Here is a 26,935-nt window from a genome sequence, read left to right on the forward strand (position 1 = left end):
CCTTTTGTAAAACTGAGGCACAGCAGAGACTGTGGCGTCTTCATGATATATGGTTTAATGTGGACAGCCTGCTTGGACGCGTGAAACCAACCACCTGTCTCCTTGATCCTTGCCCATCCTGGCTAATAAAAGCAAGCCAGGAAGGGCTGGGTGATGGGCTCTGCGGGGTGGTGAATGCTTCCCTCTGTGAGGGAACATTTCCAGATCTGCTGAAAGAGGCGGTCATTAAACCGCTTCTTAAAAAACCATCTTTAGACCCGGCCAGTATGGCCAACTATCGCCTAGTCTCAAATCTTCCATTCTTGGGCAAGGTGATTGAGCATGTGGTTGCTGAACAATGCACTGGGCAAATATCTGCACTATGGGATATAAAACAGAAGATGGAAATGTTTACAAATTAAAAGACATGAGCATAGTCATAAGTTCCTTGCTGGTAGAATTCTACCTGTGAAAAATCTTCAAAATATATTCATGAAGAAATGAAGGAAGACTTTTTGCTGAGTTTTTGTTTGTTTGCTTGCTTTGGTTCTTATTACCTTAATGGGCACTTGATTATCTTGATCATTGTGATATCTCCTTCTCTCATACATTTCACACAGATATCGCAAGAGCGCCCATCTTTATCCCTGTGACACTGTGTCTCCTGTATTCCCCCCCTTCATTCCTTTCTAGCTCTGTACTTCCATCTAGGAACAAAAAGGTGAAGCACTTGACATGAGGGTAACTAGGTCCACAACTTTATTAACTTCAGAGCAGAGGAGAGCTGCAGCAGACCAAACTGTGGGAGCATGGTTAAAGTAGAAAGTTAATACTACTTCTGACTACCTACTAAATGAGCCCCAACCCCTTTAGGGCAAATTAGGCTGACCCCTTAGGGCAAATGGGACACTGCCCCACCAGCCTCAGTCTGCCCCCACCTGCCTGTCTTATTCCTTATAACCAGTCCGGGGGTGCCACTGCTTGTCATCTTCCTGCTCCTTGGTCTCAGTGTTGTTGTTTTTTTAAAAAAAAAAATTTATTGGGTTTTCACATTTTATATAAACAAAAACAAACACAAAAACAAACACAAAAAACAACAAACATGTATAATTTCAGAAAATCTTATTTTCTAACCCTGGTCCCTGACTTCCCCCCACCCCCTCCCTTGCATCCCTATTCCCAAATTTATGTCAGCAAATTGGTATTTCTCCTCTTATCTCCTCTTATCTATCTTAATATTAGTCCTTTTATTAAAAAAAAAGCCAAAAATAATTTTTTTCTAAGTTGGACCCCAGTTCCCTTCCATCGATTTCCCATTTTGTCTTAAATGAAAATCTTATTAACTAAACCCCAAGGTCTTGAGTGTTGTTAAAATTACATCTTTCCCTCCCTCCCACCCCCAGTTTGCGTCCCTTCCCAATACATGTCCACAATGTCAGTTCTTAGCCTGGGTCCCACACGTCCGAGGCTCTCAAGTCTCTTTCAGTCCCTCTCCGCCAGTCTTGTTGGTAGTCCTTTATGTCGGTCATCGAATCTCGAAAGAATTCTATCACAATCAATCCATAGTCTCTTCCCATATTTAAAGACAGCTGCTGGAGGATTTCCACAAGGCATGAATCTTGAAAGTAGTCAAAGTCAGAGTCTATGTGGAGGCCCCAATTATATTTCTTTATTTTAAGTTCCTGAACATAAACTCCCAGGGCCTCCACTTTCGTCTTCTGTATCTTTCGTAGATTTGTAGTAGATTTAATCCAATAGTCTCCTTGCTTATATTCCGCAGGTGTCAGCTTCTGGTTAATGTTTTCCAACTCCACTTTTTCTCTTTCTTGTTTTGTCTCTTCCTCTTCTTTAGTTATCATTTCGAATTCAGCTGTGGATTCTTTCTCATTCAAGTCATTACATTCAGCAGAACTACTTGTTTCAGAAGTCAAGGTCATCAATTGTTTACTCATAGCCGAAGTATGCTCTTGTAAGATTCCCACCAAATAGAACATCCTTTCGATTTCCCCCAGTATCTTTCCATCCACAGCCATTGTAATTCCACAGAGTTCCCCCTAGAGGGAATCTGGTTACTTTGTATTCTTTTCTCCAACAATCCTCTATCTTATTGTTGTTTCTTTGTTTCCAACAATTTTAACTCAATTGTAACTCCTTTTAATCCAGAGGAATCTTAGGTAGCAATTTTTCCACTATAAACTGTCTGTTTGACAGCTTTGACAGCTGTCAAGCTCTGGTCTTCTTACACAAGCTCCAAAACAGGACGCTCCCGGGCCCGGGAGGGAGGGTTGTTTACAGCAAAAGGAGAAACTTCCAACACTCCGCTCTCCTGCTCAAAATTACTTTTCCAAATCTTGGAAGTTACTGTCTTTTTAAAACTCACCCTTTACAGGGTAGGCTCTCCAGCTTAGTTCTTATATTGTTGCTTAGATCGTCTGCAAGGGGGGGGTGCGGACTTCCTTTTAGCACACCCCCGATCGTCTCAAATTCAAAGGGAAAAATTCTTAAAGTCCAAATCCAATTTACTCACGGGTTCTTCTTTTCAGTCCAAATTTCAAGGAAGGAAGTCAGCGCTCTCCAATCATGGCTCGCGGCTTCACTCAGCGGAGGTAGCGATCGACTCTCAGCGCCACGCCGCCCCCTGTATCCTCTCCGTAGCCTTTAAAAAGGCTCTTCGTGAATAAGGGGGGCGCTTTAGGCGCCCTCCGAGTCTTCAGTCCGCAGGCTTCCGTGCCTGCGGTTTTTAAGGGTCCCCGTGTCGCCGGCACGGCAAAGACCCATCCTCCACTGAGCCGATTCCCTCCGGAGCTCGGAGGGAATCCGCCATTTTCGGATCGCGCCAACCCCGGAAGTCTCCCTGCTCCTTGGTCTCAGTGTTGCCCTCCTAGAACTCAGCAGGGAGAAATCAGAATTTGTTGGCTCTGCCTGTCATTGGTTCTGGCTCCACTTACTGTTGGGCTCTCTAGCCACAATGGGCACTAACCACCACTGATGCCAGGTGTGTTTGCCAACCCTCTCAATGCAGGAGTTGGGAATAGAGTGGGTATGCCTAGCTTGCACCTGTGTTCAGTGCAAGATGCGGACAAGCCTGCATTCTTTTGTAGGCACTAATAGGGCCGTACCTTCTATACATCACTGACTTAAAGAAAATCTCATTGTGGTTGCAATCCTAACTGTACACACTTCCTAGGCAGTGATCCTCACTGAACACAATGGGTTACTGCTGCATGAGCATGTGTAGATTATAATGTAAGTCTTGTTATGCTCACACCTCAAATGCCTAAATAATTTCACAAGCTCATCCTTTTTTGAAGCAATTTCTAATGTCTCCTATATTGTTCTCATCACACATGGATACTGTTAGATTAATACTAAATTTGGACAGATTTTGTTCCATATATTATCAGCAAAACCTGACATTTTTGTCTTTCCTTTTAATATGCCTGTGCCCCCTCTGCACATTTCTTGTCGTGATTACTGTAATCTGCTGTTTATGAGTGTCCTTCCCTGCCATTTCTCCCTTCTTCAATCAAACTACACGCAGTCAAAATAATCTTTCTCCCTTATGCTTTTTGTAATTTTAAGTCTTTATAATGGTATTCTCTTGCATTGCATTTTACTGCTAGGGTTTTTTTGCACTTGCTTTAAAGGTGTACAGTGCATTCTTTTTCCATTATGTTCTGCTCAGGAGTCATGGTTAACTGTGCTGTTTCTTCAATTTGTTTTGTTTGCTTCTGCCATTTTCATTTATGCCCCTTTCATCTTGTTGATTATGTAAGGAATAATATCCCCCAACTGATGTAAAGGGTCTGAGAAAACTTCCATTGATGTCAATTTGTGTCACTTTCATTTTGAAACTTTTCTTTCGTGATAGTCTGATGACTAGATACCAAATAAGCAAATCTGAATCTACTGCCTGATACATATGAAAAGAGTTAGGACGAAAGTAGAAAATGTCTTGCATCTACTAGTTTGATTTGTGCCAACTATGGAGGGGTACTTGGTGCAGACAATTGCTTTTGGCTCCCAGCCAGGGGGAACTACTGTATAATTGCATTTTATTAAATAAAGAAGTTCAGCAGCCATGTACTGTGTAGGGAATGCTATTCTTTTTATACCCACACAGAGACATCCCCTCCAACATTTCTTGGATGAAAATGGAGACATCCTAAGGAAAAGTGGGACATTGCAGGATCAAATCAGAAACCAGGACGGCTTCTGTAAATCCAGGACTGTCCCTGAAAAATAGGGACACTTGAACGGTCTGCTTTCAGTCATGGCCCACAGTCCTAGGCACAGTGTGTCATGATTATGGTCCCTGAATTGGGCCTGCATATGAACTGCCTACCTCAGGAATCCAGACTGACCCAGGTTTAAGTAGGTCAACAAGATAGGGAGGGAGGATTTTTAAAAAATGTGAACCCCTTGCAACACTTCTTGTTGCAGGACAAGGCATCAGACTTCCCATACCCCAACCCATATAAGTAAGAGACCAATAAGACTGGGTTTGGGGTAAAAACAGGCCACAGCTTTATTGTATACAGATGAAAGAGGTTTGGCTTGAGCATGGGCAATCTAAATACTTCCGGCCCACCCACAGGAAGTGACACGTGGGCAATCCAGGCGGGGCTTCCTAAGACTTACGTCAAATAGGGTGACCCCCGCAGGGACCACCATCTGGGGGAGTGCCTTTGCCTCTGCCCCTCCAGGCACACAGACATGGCCATTCCCCCCCCCCTCGGATCCCTTTAATGGGATAACCCAGAGCTTGGAAGGGCAGGAGGGGACTACAACCTCCCCTCCGTCCAAAACAAGGGATTGCCCCAATGCTCAACCAGTTGTGATAAATTGCTATGAGGTAAGCAAAACCACCAGGTAAGAGCCAGTGGGCAAATCCCTACCTGGCCCCTTAAAGAACAGCAACCAATGTTGCCACAGCAAAGTTATTGCCTATCAGCGTAAACCATGGGTGGGTGGGATGGGGGAAAACCCGGCACAGAAACAAAGAGGCTGTGCCCCAGATGTGGGGTGCTTAAATGGGCAGGGGCTGGATCCAAGGGAATTCCACCATTGGCTTCATTGGCTCTGCCCCCTGGTTCTGCCCACATCCCAGCCTACATCCCCATTCACCAATGCAGGGTGCAGGCTAAGATCCAGCCCCTGATAGGTGGTGGGGGCATATACCCCCACCCCCGCCTATCAGGAAGGGCACTGCCATTTGAATTCCACCATCAGGGCCCCAGTGAAGCCTCTTTCATCCAGCAATGCTGCCGCACCAAGAGAGATGAGCGGACTTGGGGCATTTTCAGCCCTACCTTCAAAGTAGGAGGCTATAGGTGCTAACCCAAATGAAAGTCCTGCAGCATATGAAAATGCTCATTAAGATGGGTTGGGTGCATGGCTGTAGCCAAGGAGGGGGGTAGGGAGTGTTGTTTTCTGTGTGTTGCCACTGTGCAGTGCTCTTGGAGTCAATAAAATACAATAAAATAAAATACATAGGAAAATGAGATTCTATCACCCCAACAAAAGGCCTGCCCCCCCCATAACAAAAATCCTGGGCACACCCATGGCTACAGCAGGTGCACAGAGGCTATTTTGTTGGTGTCCTGATACAAGGGACCTCAGCGAAGAAATCAGAAGGGGAGAAAAACTCTCCAGTGTTGTCAGGTCAACAGTAATTAGATGAGGAAAAGGAACTGAGAAATTAGAAAGTCCCTAGGGTTCAAAGTAAAGAAATGTTGTGACTATGTATGGGTGGAAATCAGCTTTTGCCCTGCAAGGTCTTTGGAACAGAATATTTCTGAGCAATTTATAAAGAAACGAATGAATAAAGCCCTGAAGATTGCACGTGAACTGAAGCTCCTGGGGCTGATTTAATGATAAATATTAATCCCTTCCAGCATCTTGGAGATAAATTCTCTTTTTTTGTTTATATTGATGAATCTGCCAATTTTGTGGGGTGGAGGTTGTCACAATTTTCCAAATCCTAAATTCAGTTCTCCACATTTTTGCAGCAATCTGCAATTTTGTGTTTGTTTTCAGAAGCCCTTGGGGAAAATTCATTAGCATTTGAATGTGAACTCCTAATACACACACTTTTGTATTATTTCTTACATAAGGTACTTTTGTACATCCTTGGTGGGAGAATTGTGTCACAAAATTCAGAAAAGTGCAAATTTTGAAAGATAATTGTCTCAGTTCACATATTGGTTGGAAAAGTGTGATTTAGGCAGTTCCTCATGAAAAGCTGGGGATAAACATTTTCCCCTGTCCCAGCTGTGATCCATTTGAAAACCTAAACCTGTGTATTATATTTTACTATGTGGGAGTGAAAATGCAAAACTGAATTTTCATGGTTAGAATTAGTCATGTACTGGCCTATAAAGCTACATTACACAAGTCCAGGTGGTTAAAATTCCATTTATTGTTATCCTCTCAGGGTTCTGAAGGAAGGCTTTCTGTTGAAGTGTTGAATCACAATATTCTACCATTGGACCACCTAGCACCCATTGGCCGAAAAGTTTCCTTTGCATGACTGGGGACATTGGAAGGGGAGAGTAAACAAGGCTGTGGGAGAGAAATTTGCCTGCTGCAGTGAAGGAGGAGAATAGGAACTTCTACTGCAAAAATAACTACTTCCAGTCTGTTCTACCAACTGTAAAATTGCTGGTTTGTTATTAACAGCTTTGATAGCACCCTCCTACAATTTCAGCAGTAGTACCCATTTTTTCATATTCTCAAACCTTTATTGGCATTTGTACAAGATTCCAGTACTAACCATATGTTTGCAACTGAACATAAACAGATGCTCTTCTCGAGAAGTATATGTTAGTGGTGCCAGGGAAATTTTCACAAGCATGGTTTAGAAATTAGTTTTTGGAGATTATAACAAGGTGGCCTCAAAGGAGACACAAGCTTTCTGAATCTTTATCTGGCTTGTAACAAAAGAATGAAGAATTGCCAGCTTTTCTCTTTCCTTCTCTACCCTCAAGCTTTTCCCAAATCCCTAGCAAGAAGTGACGAAATAGGTAGCAGTGGTACACTGAAAGGGGGGGCTGTTTCCCCTTTTCGTCCTGCCTTCTCTGTTTCCCTAATGTGATGTGGAACACCATTACAGAAGCCTGTGAGAAGGCTACCAATTCTAAGGGCCACGACTGTGTCTCCTGGTGCACTTTTCTACAGCATGTCTGTCATGAAAGGCTTAGTGGCCACACAGTCGGTAAATTATCATTATTATTATTATTATTATTATTATTATTATTATTATTTATCAAATTTATACCATGCGTTTCATCTTCCAGTTAGACAATAACTTTATTGTCTCTCTCCAACAAAACAGTGGCAAAAGCAAGCTCTTGATTTCACTCAGACATATTTAAAGGAGGGAAATGGTTCTGAAGAGAAAGTATAACTTTTTATCACTTCCTAGAAATGGTATCATGATGACTACTGACAGCACCCCAGCACATTCTGACAGTTTGAGTTTCTCCATGTCACTGTCCTTCAGCTTCTCTAGCTGAATCATGCTGCCCTTGATAGATTTTGCATGTCCCCTGTGAGAAGCTCACAGTTTCCATGTTGACAATCATATCTTGGCTTAGTAAGAGGAGATACAAACAAGCCTTTTGCTGGTGAACACAGCTCATTCACACATTCCCTCCGCTGTGAAAGCAACCTGACCCAGAAGCTTCAACCACAAGGAGCTATGCCCACCACTTGTGGTATAAGCAGAACAAAACATTAGCACTAGAACTTGTGGAGATTCAATGGACCTGAGTGTTGGAAGATTCAGGATGGATAAAGAAAGTTCTTCACACAACACATAGTTAAACTATGGAACTCACTCACATGAGGTAACGATGGCCACTACTCAGCTAGACAACTGCAAATAAAACGTTTTAAGTATGTTGTAAAGTGCAATATACAAACGTGACACTAGATGGTGATGGTGAGCTATGGCAAATTCAATATATTTTTCAAAACGTTAAAAAAAAATTCAACAGTTTTTTTATATGTGTGTAGGTTTTGCCTTAGAGTGTTTTAAAAGAGGATTAGATAAATTCATGAAGGAGAGGACTGTCAACGGTTACTAGCCCTGAAAGCTATGCCAGTAGATGGAAACCACATGAGGGGAGAATGCTCTTGTGTTCAAATCCTGCTTGCTAGCTTCCCATAAGCAACTGTCCAGCCACTGTGAGAACAGGATGCTGGACTAGATGGGTGGTGGGCCTGATCCAGCAGGCTCCTCTTATGTTCTTAAACCATGATTTGAAGTAAGTTTAATATCCTGACTTTTTCTGAAGCTGTTCTGCCAGGCTTTTGGTCGGGGTTCAGTCTGACTCCCCCTCCCCTTTCATAAGAACTTGCATGAAAGTGGCCTCCCACTTTTTCTCACAGGCCCATATAAATTCAGCACAAACAGTTGGGCCCAGTGAGCATTTAAGGTTCCCAACCCTAATTTGCGGGTTGCCATCTGATTGGATTTTATTCTGATCCTGATCTGATTTTAGGATGTATTTTAATGGATTGCCTGATTTTAGGTTAATGTGTTATACATTTGCTGTTAGCCACTCTGAGCCCGGTTTTGGTCACAGAGGGCAGGATATAAATAAAAATTATTATTATTATTATTATTATTATTATTATTATTATTATTAATCATAGTTTCCCAGTTTAGACAAAATGTGAAACTATGATTAATTAGAAGTTTTCTGGTTTAACCATGGCTTGCATGAAGGGAATTTGTGCATAAGCAAACATTTAGTGTACATCTTATTATGCTAAAAATATGTTTGTCCAAACAGGCATACTGAATGCACATCTGTAGATTATTTTCAACAATCAGATAGGTATGGATGAAAAATGTTATGTAACCCAAACCCACCTTTTGTTCCAAGAATCTGACCTCAATATTATTTAGTTTCCTTTTTTACTTTTTGCAATAGGACTATTTTTCTGGTCCCTATTTGCATTTGACCCTGCATATTAATGCAGCATACTTTTCTTTCTTTCTTGTATTGCATGGCCCCTTGACCTCACTTTGCAGTAACACTCCACTCTTTTTGCTTTTACAAAAATGTGTGTGTGTGTGAAATATGAAATTTATTAAGATCATTAAGAAATGAGTGTGCATCATATTTGGGTGAATCTCATAACCCAATGTGGAGCAGGGGTGCCTGAGAGGCGTATTGGGTTTGTCAAATGTGTTATTTGTGGTGCCTTGAAGATCCAGATATCAAAGAAATGCTGCTGACATGTATTTGGTAAAAGTAATGTCTACTGAGCTTAACATAATGCCTTAACAGCAGGGTGGGGTGATGGGGAAAGGGAAAACAAACACCACATTGAGGAGACGGCAGAGGGCAGCTCCATTGTGACGAACAGGTAAAGCTTGGAATGAATTTACCTGGAAAGCAAAGCCCCTTTAGTTCTGCTCACCCAAAGTTCAGCTTTAATGGTGTCTAAAAACCCCTGGATCCATTTCATTGTGATTTGGCAGACTTTATTCACTCTGGAGGTGCTACTGTTCTTGCAAATTTTATATTTCTAGCCAAAGGTGATACACACACAGACACACACACACACACACACACACACACACACAGCCTTCTTTATTTCCTAATAGAGAGCTGTGTAGCAGACTCAGGGTCAAATTGGGTAACCTATGACATGCCTCAAACTGAGGGGGGCTGTTTTTCAAAGCACCCAATGGGGTCTGAACTGAATAACGTGGTCAGTGCACATTGCATATGGATGATTTATGATTAACAGTGTGTCAAATTACAGGGCAATTGATTCAATTCAATCACTTTATTGGATTTATGTTGTCCAGATTTGTGTAACTGTAACATGGTACCTGTCCTCCTCTGTCTTATATTCCTTGACATCACCAAACTACAATGCCATATGTTCCCTTCATTGCAAATTGGCTTTCAGAAATCCTAAGTGATTATTAAGTAGAAGCACTGTGCTCAGACAAAATGAATGATTATTTATCTCTTTCTGAATCACTGACTTTTTGATGGTCCACCATTAACCTTTGTGGAATTAAATCAATATGACTATTTCCAGAGTTGTCCTGAGTAATCATTGTCACCAAGAGTCTTATCTCTCATGACTCCAATGAAGTCTAATATTTTAAACAGTGAATTTACAATTTAATCTGTTCTTTGATTGCATGATGTTATACATGAAGGAAATTCAGAATGGTTTCTGTAGCTTGCTAGACCCTTTAACCCTGACTCAAAACTACGGAAGTGTATCATCCATGCAAAAATCTGCTGTTTGGCTGGGAAGAACAAATAGGAAGTGGGGATTGAAACTGCTCCATTAGCTTCTCTCCCAAACACCTGATTCCTTCAAAGAGCTACTCACATTCAGGTATACTAAGTCATACTGAATGTTGCAGCACCACTCTTGTTTTAAAGTAATTTTCCCTCCAGCTAGGAATAAATATATAGAAGAAAATTGCTTCTGTGTAATATTTTGTCACCCTGTGTTTCTTGGGAAGGGTGGGTTATAAATTTAATAATAATAATGGTGGTGGTGGTGGTGGTGATGCTAACAGGTCTATGCAGTCATTTAAGTTTTTCTTGGATAACCAGTCATTTTAATGATCACTATATACAGTATGGGGGGGGGGACACGGGTGGCATTGTGGGTTAAACCACAGAGCCTAGGACTTGCTGATCAGAAGGTCAGTGGTTCGAATCCCTGTGACGTGGTAAGCCCCCGTTGCTCGGTCCCTGCTCCTGCCAACCTAGCAGTTCGAAAGCACATCAAAGTGCAAGTAGATAAATAGGTACCACTCCGGCAGGAAGGTAAACGGCATTTCCGTGTTCCACTCTGGTTCGGTTTAGTCATGCTGGCCACGTGACCTGGATGCTATACGCCGGCTCCCTCGGCCAATAAAGCAAGATGAGCACCACAACCCCAGAGTTGGTCATGACTGGACCTAATGGTCAGGAGTCCCTTTACCTTTATATACAGTATGAGATGGTGCTATATAAATACCTTTATAAATAAATAAATCAAAGAGACACAAACTATTTCACTGAGAGCCTAGAGGTTCAGGTTTCCTGTTTAGGTGAAGAACCTTTGTTCATATACTTGTATGTGCATGCCCATAGTCTTGCCTTCCCATTGTTCAGTTGAACACATGGAGAATGGCCGCACATGGGCATTGAGACTGGGTCTGGACTTATTTACTTACTTACTTACTTACTTACCACTCTTCATCATAAGATCTCAGGGTGGTTCGCAGAAAAAATACAGGAAAAAACCAGTAAACAAGTAAAACAAAACAGCAAAACAATAACCCCCCCTTCCCACAGACACATTTATAAGGCTGTAGAATATTAATTATCCAAAGACCTGGTTGAAAAGGAACGTTTGCACCTGGTGCCTAAATATATATAATGAAAGTGCCTGGCAAAAATCCCTGGGGTGAGCATTTCTATTGCCCTCTCCATGTGTTGGCTAGATGTGTTTGCACTTTGGGTACATTTTGTCTGTTAGTTCTACTTTTATATTAACACTGCAGTGTTTAAAGATTTACCCCCTCCCTTTCTCTAAATGCTGCTGGAGATAATAAGCTCTGAACATGACGGTCCCCTAAGTGCCTGTCTTTAATCAGTTTTAAAAGATTGCTTCTCCACATCTGTAGTAAAATGTGTTCAATGTAAACAATAGCTCCCCTGCCTTTCTGTTTAAGATACAGACCACTTAAAACTCAATACAACAGGCGCAGAGAGAAGAATGAAAATGGATGCTGCTGTTTAGAGAGGGAGGAATCACTCTAAACATTCATTGTAAGTCATCAGTGAAAGCTGCTGGTGTGACTCTGTTTATGAACCTCAGCAGTGTCTGTTTCAATAGAAAACTATTCATCATACCTTTTTCATTTTGGATGGTGGGATTTTGAAAACTGGAAATTCAAGAGGTGGAGATTATCATCATTATCATCATCAGTGGGTGAGAACAATGCATCCCTCGTTTGCCTTTTTGTGTGTGTATGTGATGAAGACATCAACACTCTTTTATCATCTATAACTTTCTAACCTGGACCCATATTTATTCTTTGTCATCCAAAATGCCTGATGATCATAGAAGCCAACTCCTAGGGGCTGAGGTCCCTTTGCCCCACAATAAACTATTTGAGGGGGCTGCCCCCACAAGGGGATGGGCATTGCCATTCAAATGGAGTTTGTGTGCCATGTGAGGCACCTTACCCCCCCCCATATTTTATTCAAGTTGGCACCCTTGCTGCCATTGTTTTTAATAAACCACTCACAAAATACATATTATTATGATGGGAAGGGATACAAAGAGATGCATGCTACATGTGGGAGTCCCCATTAAAAGACAACAGACCACCCAGGTTCAGGAAGGTAGGTCCTGCCCATGCTGAGAAAGTGTCGCAGAATGCAGCAGCATGCATTTACCCACATGAGTAAAAAGCCAACCATTCACTTACTGTACAGGATAAAGCAAAGCCATACACTCAGAGGAACACCATCTAGGGAGAGGTCACTAAACTTTCACCCTGCTCCTGCTTATGCCATTGAGAACTAAGCCAGCCCCCCACTGCCCAGGCTTTCCCCGAGTGCCATTCTTTGGTCAAATAAGAGTGTGATAGAATGTCAGGAGAGAATTAAACCTGGCATTTAGAGAGATTATTTCCAAATGTCCCAGGTATTTAATTGTACACAAATCCCATGCTATGTTCAGCTTTGCACTTCTGTACAAGAAATATGTGTTTTTAGACTGTGGGTACATAAAGTTACTAGCGAAGTGTTGACAAAGAAAGAAAATAGCCCACTGAAACTCAGAGAACTGAATGAATAAGGTCAATATTCATCTTGGAACTTGGCATTTTCCTTTTTTTCACCCTTTTTCCTCTGCAGTGTTTAGAACTTTCAAAGTTCGTCTGCTGCTTGACACTTCCTTGAATGGTTGTTAATGAAGCTGCTGGAAATAAAGGGTGGTTATTATTGCTTTTACTATTGAACTATGTTTCAATAAAGACAGACCAACACAAAAGGAGGGGGAAAGCAAGAATATGTAGAGACAATAATTTAGAATCTGCTTAAAGCTGTAAATTTCTAGGCAGTTCACAATTACTTAGATGAAAATATCACATTTCCAGGGTCCTTAAGTTCTACCCATAAGTCCCAGCCACTAGTGCACCAAGCCTTAGCACACTACTGTTCCTCAGTTGTCTGAATGCACCAAACCCAAATACAGATAACCTTATGATCAATTAGTGTAGTGGTTAAGAGCAGTGGACTTGTAATCTGGTGAACCGGGTTCGCGTCCCCGCTCCTCCAAATGCAGCTGCTGGGTGACCTTGGGCTAATCATACTTCTCTGAAGTCTCTCAGCCCCACTCACCTCACAGAGTGTTTGTTGTGGGGGAGGAAGGGAAAGGAGAATGTTAGCCGCTTTGAGACTCCTTCGGGTAGTGATAAAGCTGGATATCAAATCCAAATTCTCTTTTTTTACAAACTCTCATCACAATACACATAATCACTCTCTGGACTGATGAACATAACACAGGATTTACTAATGCTTGACATGCATTATATTAGTATATACATACTCTGTATTGTATTACAGTGGTACCTTGGGTTAAGAACTTAATTCGTTCTGGTGGTCCGTTCTTAACCTGAGGTACCACTTTAGCTAATGGGGCCTCCCGCTGCCGCTGTGCCGCCGCTGCACGATTTCTGTTCTCATCCTGAAGCAAAGTTCTTAACCCGAGGTACTATTTCTGGGTTAGCGGAGTTTGTAACCTGAAGCATCTGTAACCTGAAGCATCTGTAACCCGAGGTACCACTGTACTATATCTGTGCTTGTAATCTGAATGGAAATCATAAATACGCAGCATGACATCTGAATGGATAAAAACTGGATGACTCTCTTTTCCATCACTCTATGTTTGCCAGAAAAGAATCACCATTTACAGGGGCTTCATTAATCAGGATTTGGATTTTTAAAACTGCAGTCGTACCTTGGATCCCAAACACCTTGGTACTTGGACCTTTTGGCTCCTGAATGCCGCAAACCCAGAAGTGAGTGTTCCAATTTGCAAACGTTCTTTGGAACCCAAATGTCCGGTGGGGCTTCCTGCAGCCAATCAGAAGCCATGCTTTGGTTTCTGAACATTTTGGAAATCAAACAGACTTCCAGAACAGATTCTGTTCGACTTGCAAGGTACGACTGTATATGCTTTAAATTACATGACAAAATGCAGAGAGATGCATTTGACCTATCTGCCAATGCCTCTTCAACCAAAATGCTAACATACAGTCTCTGGTAATGATTCAAAACATACCAGCAGACTAACAAGGAATAAAAGAGGACTCTTATCAGATGTTGTACAGATAGAAAAGAATAATCTGGATTCAAATACAGTCACTTATAATATTTCCTTACGACATTACGCGATCATGGCATCATTCGCCCAAGTGACATAAAAAAACTGTCTTGAAATGTAACGATGAAGACTCAGATTTATGGAAAACTATGCAATACATTGTTATTTCCACAGATTGACAATATTGCCAGAAAATACCGTATTTTTCTTCCCACAGGACGCTCCGTCCCATAGGATGCACCTAGTTTTTTTTGGGGGGGGGAATAAAGGAATTTTTTCCCCTTTATTTCCCCCCCAAAACCAGGTTGGGGAAACCGAACCAGGTCGAGGAACAGCGGGATGGTGGCGCTGCGCCTCCTTGCTGTCCCCCGAGCTTGTGGGGCTGGCCGATGTCTGTCTGGTGCGCGGGGCGCTCTGCTTCAGGGCGGCCTGCGCGCCAGGCGGCAGGCTGCTATCCGACCCCTCTCGCTCTCCAAGCTTCAGAAAAAGCCTGCATTCGCCCCATAGGACGCACCCAGATTTCCCCTTCATTTTTGGAGGGGAAAAAGTGTGTCGTATAGGGCGAAAAATACGGTAATTGATACCACTGAGAACTGTTAAACTATTACATCTTGAGATGGATAATAGATGCTCTAATTATGTAAGTTGCTAATAAGTAAAATATTCCAAGCAGGTGATACTTGAAGATGTATATAGCATAGATCCTATGTTCTGAAGACAAAAAAACCTCAAAGTTATGCTTTACATTCAAGTGTGCATGTGTTTTCCTTCAAAAAGCTGTTAATGAATCTGAAAATCATAAGCACTGTATATTGGATTTTTGGTATTTTCAACTGTATTATATTCTGAATAGTACTTTACTCAGAATGATTTATAGCTCTAGGAGTCTCTAAAGACTTGTCTTATTATTTCTCTCATCAAGGTTTAAGAAGATATCTCCATTAACATAGCATTCTAAACCCCACTTATGCGAGGCTGGGATTGAGCAGAGTTGTCCCTTTGCTCAGCTCTCCTCACTTCTCCAGCCTCCTGCCAGCTGCCATTGAGAGTGTATCACTCCATGTGGGCAGACTGATGAAGGCCAACCAAAAGCCCCGAAAAGGGCATTTCAAGGGCGGAGAGGGAAGCTGAGGACAGGTTGGTTCCCTACAGTATATCTGTTGCAAGAACAAGGTATAGTCACTTGGTGCCACTCTCTGAAATCTGTCCTTGAAGGCAGCAGCATTGCAAAACATTGTTTCCAGCTCCCAGCACCAGCTAAAGTTTTCAAGCTGGGCTGACACCCTTTCCCTGGGCTGACACCCTTTCCCTTAGCTTGCTTGAATCAACCCTGGTGGGCAAGGTCAAGAGCTGAACATCTGCAAATACCTTGTCAACGTACTCTGGCTTCCAAAGCTGAAAATGACCCCACAACACCTGACTAGATGGTGTGCTGGGCATCTCAGATGAACTGTTAGAACAATGGCATCCAAGTCATCACAAAGCAGAGTGGTTTTATCCTTAAAATGCATTACAAAGTTGTCAGAACAGACTTCAGAGGGTTCCAACATTCATCACAGCAAGCTCTACAGCATTTGCACTCCAGACATAATCCAACTTGCTTCAGTGTCTGCAAATACTCTGAATACTAAGGAGCAATACAGACTCTGCAGCACCACAGAGGGCACTGGAGATAGGTTTTATGAGCCAATTTTAAATCAGATTATCTTTATGGATATGCCAGTTGAGATTTATTTATTACTAAACAGTATAAACCGGAAGGTTTTCCAAAAAGTAGTTCAGTGTTCAGGTATGGCAGCTAGACCAGGTAAAGAGTTTTTATACTAAGCTACGACTTAAATGATTATATTATTGTTCTGGAGTGATACTGTACCGCTATGTGTTCAATTTGTAGTGATTATCATTGTTAAAGAGGCCTTTGGGTTAAACAATAAAGCAATGATGATGAATTTTGCATATTATTACACACATCCATAGAAATTGCCACCCATCAGAAGAACTTAGCACAAAAATGTACCTTACTTGACAGTTGGTATAAAGGTAATAATTGTTATTACAATAATAATGATATGCTTAGTTGGCTTCATAGACATGTGGAACAACAAGACAGTATCAGGGGACTATCTAATAGGCTACTGCAGGTGTTCATAGCAGCTGTTCCTCTTCAAGAGGTAGGAACCCAAGCTGTAATCATGTTTTCCCCTAGATGTGTTTGGAAAACCTCTTTGGGGTACATTCATTGCCCTGTTTAGTTGCAAGACTGTATAGGCCATCTATTTCACTCTGTGAGAGCGATGATTCGCATGAATGCTCTTCATTTCAAAAACTTTACAATCTTTTTGAGAGTCTATGCTGGTAGCAATCTGCCTTGTTTTATTGCATACTGTTCATTTGAGTACATTTCACATCACATATTGGCCAATGTACTTTGACATCTGAAATACAGCATGGGGGAGGGGGGGGTGGAGAGAGAGAGAGAGAGACCAACAAATGTTTCAATACAGTTGATTAACTATAGGTAGGGCAAGTCAAATGTGACAATTACAGATGCAAAACTCACAAAATATTTTGTTAAAGAACAATTTATGGGTATCAAGTGATAAGTCAAATGATACCAGCAAATGTCAGAACTGTGGAAATGTTAAAGATAGTAGGAAAGGATATACTGGATAAGTATTATCCTTTTTTCACTCACGATAGTGATGGATGTAGCAGAGCAAATACCCCTCAATATAGCTGGAAGCTAGTTTGCAGATTCATTTGAATCTCTTAGTTAAGATTATTTCCTGGTGTCCCCTTTAATCCCTTTAAAAAAAATAAGGACACAAGAGTCTTTCTGAGTAAAGTAACAAAAAGTTTATTCACATTTCAGTTCACAATTTGATGCCTGAAAGGCAGACTTTACTTGGTAGTTACACAAAGTAAAATTACATTAATAGGACAAAATGGCTGCAGGAGAGCAGCAACAAGACAGCAAGAACCAAGACAACTGATCAGGATGAACTGAGAAAATGGCTGCATGACTCGGCTCTTTTATGGAGTCAGCCAGAGCCATGTCCATCTCCCAGGTCACATGCAGGGGCAGGATGCTCTAGACCAGTGGAACACGAAGTTACACTGACTGGATGTCCCCTGCCTGTGCCCACTCTAGGGAAATAAGGAATGTTGCATTTGACTGCTCCAATGGATTACATCCCACAAGAACTAGGCAATGTATGATTTGTACAGTGAGCTGTGTTGGCAAAACAAATACCTATTTAAATACATATAATTTATTAGACTTATTATTCGCTTGTCACCCGAAGGTCTCCAAGAGGCCTTACAGAAGAAGAAATGCAATACATAATACCATGGGTGGGGGGAAGTGGAGGGAATCATATAATACATTAATATTTCATATAGCATAGCATCCATAAAAACATACTCAAATAATAAACAGTGCAATATTTTGCCTACTAATTAACAAATAAATATAACTGAATCAAATCTCCACCTCCACCTAGTCCAACAATCCTTCTCATCGGACCAACATTTTTTCCACCTTAAGCTCCTCCTTGACACCCAGAAGTTGGGTGTTGCAAATCTGTGGTCCAGTGTCATCCAGGAATGGCTCTGTATCTTTCCTCTGCTTTCACGGGGAAACAGTAGCAAAGCAAAGCAGGAAGATGGTAACAAAGGTTTTACCTACTTTGCAGTTGACCTGGCTTCTGCTCTTCTACTGCTGCTGGTGGGAGATCTGGAAACTGGAGCTCTTCAGTCCCAGATCTGGTTAATTTAATTCACTGTCTGTGGTTCCAATATCCTTACGTCTCTGAACTTCTTCCCAGGAACAGTATCCAGCATCTATTATTTCTAGCCTAAGACTTTTATTTTACCATTATCTCTTACCTTTGTGCCTCCTGGGTCTCCTATCTCTAAACAATTGTTTAAGCCTAGATGTGCATTTGCCACAAAAAGCATTGTTTTGACAATGTTCCTCCCCCAAAGCACAAAGGTACTCAAAATGAGGTGAGTACAGTTTGAACATCTATGAAGTCTATGAACATTCATTGGCTATACTGTTGTGCTGTCACAGAAGCTGAAAGGCAGACGGCACATGTTATGCTGTGCCAAAACTTTCTTCCACTTTTTCTGAGCACTTTCCATTAATTAATGAGAAAATAAATTGTACTTTAAAATTATCAGTGGAAGGAGATTTTTGTTGTTAAATTATTGTGGGTCAGATTCAGGGTTTTGTCATGGTTACCTTACTTTTGGGGTGCCCAAAGGGTTCTGGACCTTTTCATTCTAAAATTATCTCATTTGTGGTCTGCCATCTGTCACCTTCAAGGGTGCCTATTCTTCACTTAAAGACCACCATGAGGTAATTCCTCTCATGGGGCTTTTTCAGATCAGGAAGAGAAGCGTCCATGAAGGCTGCAAAGTCTTGGGGAAAATTAACTGGAAAGTAGAAGGGGGCGGGGAATACAAGCCATTTCTTAACAATGCAAAAGATATCCAAGGATTAAAAATATGTAGATCTCAAAATATGCCTCAGCATAGAAATACAACATTGCTGGCTCAGTCAAGCCAGTTTTATGCTGCAGAGCTCTTTGGACCAACACTGCAAATCTCCAGTGATTTAATGACTTTTAATTACAATCTTATCACATGCAAACAAGAATTACTGGGATTATACATTTGGATTAGTGTTTTCCAAGGAGTGAAATGAGTGAAGACATAAGTTTCTGAAAGGAGTACAAACTAATTTCCATGATTTGATCGCTAAGCTTGACTGTCTGGTTGAGTTTTAATTTGGCAGTCAATAGGTTATGGTCCCTTTAAAAGCCCCAAAGCAGTGACACTTAATGTAGGCAATGTATCACCTGTCTTTTTTCCTGCTTTGCATGCAGAACCACCTGAGATATTCCCAAGAACACAGCCATGCTCTTAGGTGTATACATTATCATCAAGAGTCAACATTTTTTGCCACTGAGGCATGTAGCATTTGGTAGTGATGGTAGTAGTGATGACCTTTGTGGTCCTTTCCAACTACAGTGGTACTTTGGGTTAAGTACTTAATTCGTTCCGGAGGTCCGTTCTTAACCTGAAACTGTTCTTAACCTGAAGCACCACTTTAGCTAATGGGGCCTCCTGCTGCCGCCGCACTGCCAGAGCTCGATTTCTGTTCTCATATTGAAGCAAAATTCTTAACCTGAAGCATATTTCTGGGTTAGTGGAGTGTGTAACCTGAAGCGTATGTAACCCAAGGTACCACTGTATATTCTTGACCTCCTTGGCTGTGAGTCTTGGAAGACCTGCTCTCTGTCTTGTAGGCCTTTTCCCACCTGGTCTGGGAGTGCAGGGCTCTGGAGGAAGAGTAGAGGGTAGGGATGAAAAAAGAACAGTTAGAGGAAGGGGGCTTTTCTCATCCTTTGGAGCCCCTGGGAAACTCAAAAAACCTGCCATACCCAGAACTAGGTGTGGAGAGTGAAGCTGAATGGGACACAGCTGTGGGACACATTGGACCTGCCCATAAAAAGCAAGTCTAGAGTGAGATACTAGTATGATGTCTGCTGTTTCCAGGAATTCTTCTCATTGTAAGACTTTTGTGGGTGAGCTGAGAGTTGGTTTGGATCCTGGGCAAGAACACCAAGGCTGAGAGGGAGGGTGTGCCAGAAGCAAAATAAAATGATATTCATTTATATATCTTAGTAACTTTGTATCAAAGGAACATTTTTATATGTAACTGTATATTTTTGATTTATTTATTTTTTTAAAAAAAGTTGCCTGCTGTTGCTTCAATTTTCCATACACTTATTATAGACATTCTTAAGAGGGATAGTAATTAAATAATCATCATTAGTTCTCTTTTTTTGCTATGTATTTTAGGAAGTGGTTTGTCTCTTCTCTGTGCATTTGGGTACCTCTGAGGACATTATCACCAAACCTGGCACAACAGTTGCTGAGATGAAGGAGCAGGTTTTAATCTAAACTTGGATACCACCAGATGCCATTTTGTATCAACATGGCAGACCAAAGCATTAAATTATATATTCATCTCTACTGCACCACCAATAAATATTTGGATAATCTTTCTGACTAGAGCATCGGCTTCTTGACAAATATCAGCCTTTCCAGTTTAGAAAGGGAGTTAAAATGATCCAAGAGGGAGTTCCAGTTTTGGAATAACATGAAAGATTAGCAATGAAATGATGAAAGATGGAGGAATGAAAGCAAAGGGAATGTGTGATATTGTTCCATTGCATGACTCTCTTTTTGGTGGATTAGGGAAGATGTTAAGCTTCAAATAGCATCTCCAGTCTGGAAAAAGAAAGTTAAATCTAAGAAGGCACTCAATTATTTTCATGCCTCATGTGGATGAGGAGCTAAAGTGAATAGGGCAGCTGCCATTGAACTGACATTTCTGTATTGATGAACATGACTGTGAAAAAGCAAAAAAAAAAAAAAAAAAAAACCCACGATGACCATTCTTGCGTAAACTTCAAGCCTCATTGGTTGGATGCTTAGCTAATCTCATGCAGACATGCATGAACGTTCAGCTCTGTCGTACCTATTTCTCTTTATTTACTTTGTAAGTCACTTTTCAATTAAATAAGTTCTCAAAGTGACTTGTGGGGGTAAAGTAGCACTCTGGAGCCCCCACCCTCTCATCCTTTCTGGAAGCAGTTCCTCAGCCCTTGCCATCTGGACCTTAGCTGGACTTTAACTGCACAGCAACACTTCTTACCTTGTGCTTGCCACTCCCAGGGAATAAGTGTCATTCACCAGGCAGGATGTGGTACTTTGCCTCTTTGACACGTGGAAGGCGTAGGATGGGCAAAGAAAAATCTGAGTGGGGGACACCTGTGACTACATCATGTTGGATTGTCATCATTTGTGTCTACCATGCAGTAATTTTGATAATGTTTGGGAAGAGTAGTGATTTGCTTCAAATAGAATTGCAGTACTCTGCCCCTTGTAGAGAAGACTGACCAAGTGCCTATCTAGGTGTTAATTGTTGATGGTTGATTTTAAGGACCCTGGTTTCCTGTCTTACAGTTCTTCAATTGAACCATAAGACAGGAGAATTGAATTGAACATTCAGCAAAAGGAAGGAAATGTTTAAAAATGGCAATTCAAACATTATCAAGTGCAGTAGGGGGAAATATTGGTTTGTATGTGTTCTTTTTTAATATGTATTTTGTTTTTTTTGTATTGTAAATTTATGTTGTAATCCACCCTAAGAGCTATGGATGAAGGGCGGTACACAAATTTAATAAATCATCATCATCATCATCTTAGGTCAGTCAGTCAGTGTCTCTTACTGTAACATACCTCAATGGGTTGTTGTGAATATAAAATGGTATGCTACCCAGAGGAAAGGTAGAATAAACATGTAGTAATATTCACAAAAACAAATAAACAATCAAAACTGGTATAAAAGAATTGAGTAAACTCCTAATAATTGTTTGCCATTTGTTGGCTATAGCTGATATAATGACTATATATAATGATTATATAAGAGATTTCTTAAGGAATATAGTAATATGCAGTGCTTTTTTTCTTGGGGGATGCAGGGGTACATATATCCCTAAACATTTTACCGATCTAAGTTTGGCCTCATTGAGGGGCAGTATTTCAATATGAGTAGGAAAATGAGAGTATCCCTAAACATTTTGTTTAGAAAAAAGCACTGATAATATGATATGAGTCAACCATAGATTTTTATGCAAGTAAAATGAGTAGCTATTTGCACACCTTCAGGTTCAAAGTAAAATGTGTTAGGTTATCACATCCTTGAAACTCAAGGTTCCTGTTGTCTGCATCTACAGGGCAATCCTACTGACCCTTAAAAAGGTAAAGGAACTCCTGACCATTAGGTCCAGTCGTGGACGACTCTAGGTTTGCGGCGCTCATCTCACTCTATTGGCCGAGGGAGCCAGCGTACAGCTTCTGGGTCATGTGGCTAGCATGACTAAGTCGCTTCTGGCAAACCAGAGCAGCACACAGAAATGTCGTTTACCTTCCCACCAGAGCGGTACATATTTATCTATTTGCGCTGGCATGCTTTTGAACTGCTAGGGTGGCAGGAGCAGGGACAGAGCAATGGGAGCTCACTCTGTCGCGGGGATTCGAACTGCCAACCTTCTGATTGGCAAGCCCTAGACTCTGTGGTTTAACCCACAGTGCCACCCGTGTCACTCAGGAGTAAATTGCATTATCTCAACTAAAATTTACTGATGAGTAAAGGCATGAAAGGAGAAACCATTTCACTAGGACCTACACCCCAAAGGACCTAAAATTAAAAGGAACTGTAGAGCAGTTAAATCAAAAGATAGAAGACAGCCCATAAGAATATGTACAAGGAATATATTAGACTTCAGTACCCCAGATTGTATCCAAGTCAGCTCTACAAAGAGTAGATCCATCTGTTGTTGTTGTTGTTGTTGTTGTTGTTGTTGTTGTTGTTGTTAATATTTGTATACTGCCCTTCATCCATATATCTCCAGGCAGATTAATGAATTTAGTGGATGAATTTAGTGAATTAATGGACCTAAGATAGTCATGCCCATTGATGTCTGTCAGGGAACTGACATCAGAGGAAAGGGAGGTGGTAGGGCTCCCAGAGGCTGGGAGAGAGTCAGCAGCTAAAGCAGGGACCAGCAGGGGGAGCGAGGGGTCTCTGGAGGAGGATCTCAGTAATGCTGAGAGAGACGCAGCAGCCAAGGCAGGAACTAGCAGGGGAGAGGAAGGGGTGAGAGACACGTCCAGCGAAAACAGCGGGGAGGTGTCAGAAGCAAACGTAGGGAGACCCATGCTTCGCCGGAAGCTGCCACGTCGTGAGTCCAGGAGACGCGTTTCCGTTAAGGAGCTTCTTTGCTGGAAGCGCTTCCGCAGGCAGCCACTGTCAGACTCTACTAGTGACTAGAGCAGACATGTCTGAGGAGCTCTGTCACACACAGAGGTTTGTGGAGCCGCACAAACTCTGAGGGAGCACAATTTTAAGCACAAGCAGCTAATCATCCCCTCATAGCAGTCTGACAGTCTCTGTACGCTGCCTGTGCAGGAGAAAGCATCATGAGCGACCCAGCCGGAGCAGGAGCCGGAGGAGCAGGGGGTGGAGCTGGTCCAAGCTTGGAAGAAAGATACCGAGCATTGGAGGTCCAACTTGCGCTGCAGACGGCGAGGCTCGAGGAAAGAAGGGCTCAGGATGCAGACAAGAAGGGGAGAACCACGCAGTGCCCCAGAAAGGTACCAGGATTGGTGCAGAAGTTTGGGGGGGACCCCAAGGATTACCATGCCTTTAGGACAGAGATGCAATATGCCCTTAATGTGCAGTTTGATGAGTTCCCTGATGAGGAATCGCGAGTTGCTTTCGTAATTGGGCATCTTGAGAAGGGGGCGCGGGACTGGGTTCGACCCCTGATGGCAACGCACAATGACATCCTAAAGGACACTATGAAGTTCTTTCGTGCAATGGATATCATGTTTTCCAGCGATATTGAGGAAGGGGTGGTGCGCAGACAGCTAATGGCTTGCAAGCAGGGAAGCCGATCTGTCCATGAGTACTGGACTGAATTTACCATGCTGATTCACAGATTGGGGTGGGATTTATCGGCGGCACCCATTCAGATGCTATTTGAAGAAGGTCTTTCTTCGGCTGTGAAAGACGAGCTGTCCCGGAGCCCCAGGGCGGTGTCTATGGATCAGCTGACCAAATCTGCGCTGACCATTGGAGCGCGCCAGGAGGCAAGAGCCTTGGAGAGGCGGGAAGGGAGAGGGGAACGTTGGAAGGAGTTCCGCATTCCAGACATTCCTGAGCCAGCTTTCCCGCCGGCAGAGCCGATGGAAATCGGAACAGCGCGCGCGCGCGCAGTTTCAAAGCCCAGTGAGGGGGCTAAGAAGGAGGGAAAAGGAGCCCGGAAATGCTATCTCTGCCAACAGCCAGGCCACTTTGCCAGAGTCTGCCCCCAGAGGTAGGAATGGCAAGGGATGGTGGGAGCTGTTGAGGGGGGAGAGCAGGGAGAAACGGAGCAGGTAAAAGCCAACGCCTGGTTGCCACAGTCAGGGCACTGCAGCCAGGCCAAAGAGCAGTGAAAGTGCCCGTGCCAGAAGCTCCTCGACCTGCTCTAGTGATTGAAGTGTCGCTAGAGCTGCAAAATGGACACCCCCTAAAAATAAAGGCGCTGTTGGACTCAGGCAGCTCCTGCAATTTTATGAGCAAGGAGTTTGCTGCTGAACACCAGATACAGACGATCCCTTTAAGCAACCCCCTTCAGGTGACCACGATCGATGGCAGGGAACTGTTGGGAGGAGGAGTCAGCTTGCAGACCGTCCCAATGATAATGAGGGTGGCAAGGCACACAGAACTGATAGCGTTTAATGTGGCCACCTTGGGAGGCGCTCCCATTATTTTGGGAATGAGCTGGCTAGCCCTACATGATCCGCTGGTGGGCTGGCATCAAAGAGTGGTTTCCTTCGGTTCAGCACATTGCTTAGAACACTGCAGGGGGGAAAAGGGTTCAGCAGGGGCCCAAGCCACCCTGGCAGGGACGGAAGTAATGGAGAAGGTGAAGGTGCCACCACAGTATGCAGATCTCAGCGACGTGTTCAGCGAGAAGGAAGCTGACCAACTACCCCCGCATAGGCCCTTTGATTGCCAGATCAATTTACTCCCTGGAGCACAGCTTCCTGTAGGCAAGTTGTATGCCATGTCAGACAGGGAAATGCAGGAGTTGCGAGAGTTCATTGACAAGAACCTGAAGAGAGGCTTCATCAGAGAGTCCAAGGCAGCGGGGGGTAGCCCAGTGTTTTTTGTGGATAAAAAGCACACGGACAAGCCGAGACTTGTATGTGATTTCAGGCGGTTAAATGCAGTGACAGAGCCAGCGGCTTTTCCTATGCCCAGGATTGATGATATTTTGACCAGGGTGCGGAAGGGAAAGATTTTTACAAAGCTGGACCTAAGGGGGGCGTACAACCTGATACGTATAAGGAAAGGGGATGAATGGAAAACCACCATGTTCACCCCTTTGGGGGCATTTGAATACCTCGTGATGCCTTTTGGATTACAAACAGGCTCCGCGTGTTTTCAATCGTTCATGAACCACGTACTGGGGCCTTTGCTCTACAAGAATTGCGTGGCCTTCCTAGATGATGTGTTGGTGTATTCGGAGAATGAGGAGCAACATGTGAGAGACGTCAGAGAAGTGTTGAGCAGGCTGCAAGCCAACAGGCTGTGGGTGAAACTGGAGAAGTGTCAGTTTCATACCAAGGAGGTGGAATTCCTGGGGTACCGCTTGTCAGACAAGGGGTTGGCCATGGACCCCGGCAAGGTTCAAGCAGTGCTGGAATGGAAAACACCCAAAACCAAGAAGGATGTGCAAAGGTTCCTAGGGTTTGGAAACTTTTATCGTAAGTTCATCCGAAACTTCGCCCACCTGACGGCGCCCATCACGGACTGTCTCAGCAGTAAAAAGAAGTTTGTTTGGACGGCGGAGGCGGAGCGAGCGTTTGAGGAACTGAAAAGGGCCTTCGCCTCTGAAGAACAACTTCTGCATGTGGATTTACAAAAAAAGCTGAGGGTCGAAACAGACGCATCTGACAGAGCCATAGGGGCGGTGCTTCTTCTGCAGCCGGGGAAGGAGGAGTCAGAGTGGCGACCGTGTGCCTTCTTTTCGCGAAACTGAACAAATCCGAGAGGAACTACACGGTGTACGACCGGGAACTTCTTGCGATTCATGAGGCTTTCCGGAGATGGAGGCACCTGCTAATTGGTGCACAACATAAGGTGCAAGTGTGCACGGACCATAAGAATCTAGAGTATTGGAGAACTGCGCGAGTGCTCAACCAACGGCAGTTGAGATGGGCCCAGGAGTTCTCCAAATTTAACTTTGAGATTTGTTACGTGCCAGGCCCAGAGAACGTTAGGGCGGACACTCTCTCACGCAAACCTGAATATTTGGAAGGGGAGGGAGCACCCGAAGAGACCCATGTCATTCCAGAGGACCGCTGGGTGTGTGGGGCGGCATTGGTGGGGCAAAGGGAACTGGTAGAGGGTACGGTGCAGGATGAATACGCCCAGGACAAACTCAGGGGTCTCAGGAGGGAGGGAGACAAACCCGGGGGTTTTCAGGAGAGAAACGGGGCGTTGTACTACAAGGGAGCGTTATATATACCTGAAGGGGAATTGAGGGAAAAGGTACTCAAGCAACTGCACGATAGCCCCACAGCAGGGCATTTTGGGCAACACAAAACCATGTGGCTGGTTACCAGGGAATTCTGGTGGCCCAAGGTCAGGGAAGATGTGCGGGAGTATGTGAGAGGGTGTGACCAATGCCAACGAGCCAAGGGGGAGAGGCGGGCACCGGCAGGTTTATTAGAACCACTACCCACGCCTGAAAGACCATGGGAAGCAGTGGCAATAGATTTCATGACTGATCTGCCAAGGTCCAGAGGGAAAACAGCCATCATGGTTGTGGTAGACCTGTTAACCAAGATGGCCCACTTTATAGCCTGCTCACATGCGGTCACAGCGGAAGAAACCGCTAAATTGTTTGTGGAAAATGTGTTTAGGCTGCATGGCGCCCCCTTGAGGGTG

Source organism: Podarcis vaucheri (assembly GCF_965113315.1).
Source record: "Podarcis vaucheri genome assembly, chromosome: 11".
In the NCBI taxonomy this organism is placed as follows: domain Eukaryota; kingdom Metazoa; phylum Chordata; class Lepidosauria; order Squamata; family Lacertidae; genus Podarcis; species Podarcis vaucheri.